At 52.4% G+C, this 2423-nt stretch overlaps 1 pseudogene; it reads right to left on the bottom strand.

Moving 5' to 3' along the window:
* Window positions 1-391: 391 nt before the first annotated feature.
* On the bottom strand, window positions 392-1614 carry LOC104334301 (uncharacterized; annotated as a pseudogene).
* Window positions 1615-2423: the final 809 nt, after the last annotated feature.

Here is a 2423-nt window from a genome sequence, read left to right as displayed (position 1 = left end):
ATAAACCCCCTTTGTTACTGCAGGTGAGTTGTCTTATAAACATCCACCCTCTGCTTTCCCCCTCACCCTGCGGGGTCAGAGGATTTGGTTTCTCACCATCTTCTTCCCTGTTTCGTTCCCTTCCCAGATTCACCAAGGGTGGGACACTAGGACCTGGCCCAAAAGTGGTTTCTCGCCCTGACCATCTTTGCACAAGCTGTTCTAGCTTCTGGGTCTGGAGTCCATCCATGAGGTCCCAGGGAATGCCCTTCTGAAGCCCTAACTGCCAGAGTCCCTGCTGATTCAGGGGCTTTTCTTTGCCTCCTAGATCAGGGCTTTTCCCTGAGGAAAACGGCCGTTTACTCCCTCGTTCTGCAGCTCGCAGGGTTCTGGTTTCAACCCTTTGATATGGTCAGTTAACAGGTCCATAACTCCTCCCATAGTTAATGAACTCTTGGGCTATCTCCCCCCATGTCCACACTTTCCTCCCCGGCCACCGACAATCAGGGGTCCTCCCTCCCCTCCAGGGCAGCCACGATTCTCTCCTCGCTGGGGGTGTTTTGAATTCTCCCCTGCAGCTGGATCCCTATGGGTTTCAGGTAATTGGGAAGCCCTCATATCAGGGGAGTCTTTCTTTCGGGGTCTGCCAGCAACAGCATTGGGGAGCTCAGACTAGGTTTATGTTCCCAGTCATACATCATCTGAAGGCAAGCCGCTTTCTGCACACTTTCCAGTGCAGAACGGGATCTGTTGTGCCCATTATGGCCAGGGGATCCCCCCTCTCCAGCGGGTTCAACCCCACCGCCCAGTATGCGGCCCTCTGAGTCAGCAACCACGGGGCTTGGCGATCGCCGGTGGTTAAGAACACTCCCGGGCCCCAGTACCCTTCTGCTTCCCTTTCTGACACAACAAGATGCCATCCCCTCTGACAGCAACACCCTCCAGACATATTCGGTCTCCGATTCTCTCGCAGTCCTCTCAAAATCTTTTCGCAGCTTTGCCAATTCAGTTGCCGCAAAAGGGATTTCTTTAGTAATAATCTGGGGGCGATTGTCACCGTCGTCTTCATATATGTATTCTATTTTAACCAAGGGATACATGGGGGGGGGGCTCTCTACGGTCTCTTTTGCTCTCTCCAAGTCCCCCTGGTGATAGATTGATTGTATCCCTTTCTATGCCAGCACTACTTCTGTTTCCGCCCAGGAGTCTGCCTCCCTCAGGAGCTGATTCCTTAACTCCTCCTGCAACATTACGTTTTGGCACCTCTCCTCCTCCAGCAGCCATTTGTTATCCTGCAACTGTTCCCGCAGCATTTCTATTGCTGCTTCCAGAGAATCTACCACCACCTCAGCCTGACCAGACCTCTGGTTCCTTTCCTCCACCTCAGCAGCCAAACTCACTCCCAACACTGCACAGATTATCGCTTTTCCCTTCCCCCTCTTAACTCTGGTTTCCTTTTGCAACACTTACATTCTGTCTACCACAGCCTGTAACAGAAAAGAATGGTCCCTTGCCCAGCCTTGCTTCTGGAGTGAGGGGCGAGATTGGTGCACCTCTAGAAAGTCACACAGTCTCCGTTTCCTCAGTCCACACAGACGCACAGTCACACTTGTCGGCTGCCTTCTGGATCGCCATGTTCCTACAAAAGGGATGTCATCCCGGGAGGGCCACGTTTTGAAATCCAAGTTTCCCCTAATATGCTCCCAGGAGGACATAACGTAAACTAGTGCACAAAATTCCCACAAAGTTCCTACAAAGGGGATATCATCCTGAGAGGGTCACACCTTAAAGTCCGAGTTTCCCCTACACACTCCCAAGAGGCCAAGCCGTGTACTAATACAAAAGTCCATGATAAGAGCAGTACAAAAGGAAACCGCCATTCACACCTTCCTTACACTTCGTTCGTCCTCTCACAGGCAATCACAGAGCGCAGGACAGCAAGGAGGCACGGCACTCTCCTCTCGAGGGATCCTGTCCATGACGCCAATAAAAATGTCCGGATCTGATATTGGGGAGGTTTCGATACAATCCCAAGGATGAGATTAAGACGCAAACGGAATCACATGTTGTGCAACCTTGTAAACTGTATTTCAGTGAACTGGGAATTGGAAGTCGGGCGGGGACGGCAGCAGGGGGAGGACACGAGAAAGAAGGAAAGGAGTAAAGTTGAAAAAACAACCCCCAGCAGGCGAGGAAAAGAAGTGTGGGGAGGGGGATCGGTTACCACCACCACAGATTCGACGACGACCAGTGATGTCCGGTCAGCTCAGTCTCTGTACAGGCGTGGAGGTCCTGGCTAGGACGAGGTCCGGTAGCAATGCGGTGAGGAGGAGAGCAAGAGGGCTCCAAGGAGCATGTGCTGCCCTTTCATAGGGGCCTTTGCCCATGCGCAGAGCATGTCTGTGTACGTGCAGTTCGTGCCATATGTGCTGCCTGCTTAGACA

This window comes from Opisthocomus hoazin, chromosome Z, assembly GCF_030867145.1.
Source record: "Opisthocomus hoazin isolate bOpiHoa1 chromosome Z, bOpiHoa1.hap1, whole genome shotgun sequence".
NCBI classification, from domain to species: domain Eukaryota; kingdom Metazoa; phylum Chordata; class Aves; order Opisthocomiformes; family Opisthocomidae; genus Opisthocomus; species Opisthocomus hoazin.
This window is presented reverse-complemented; position numbering and strand designations above follow the sequence as displayed.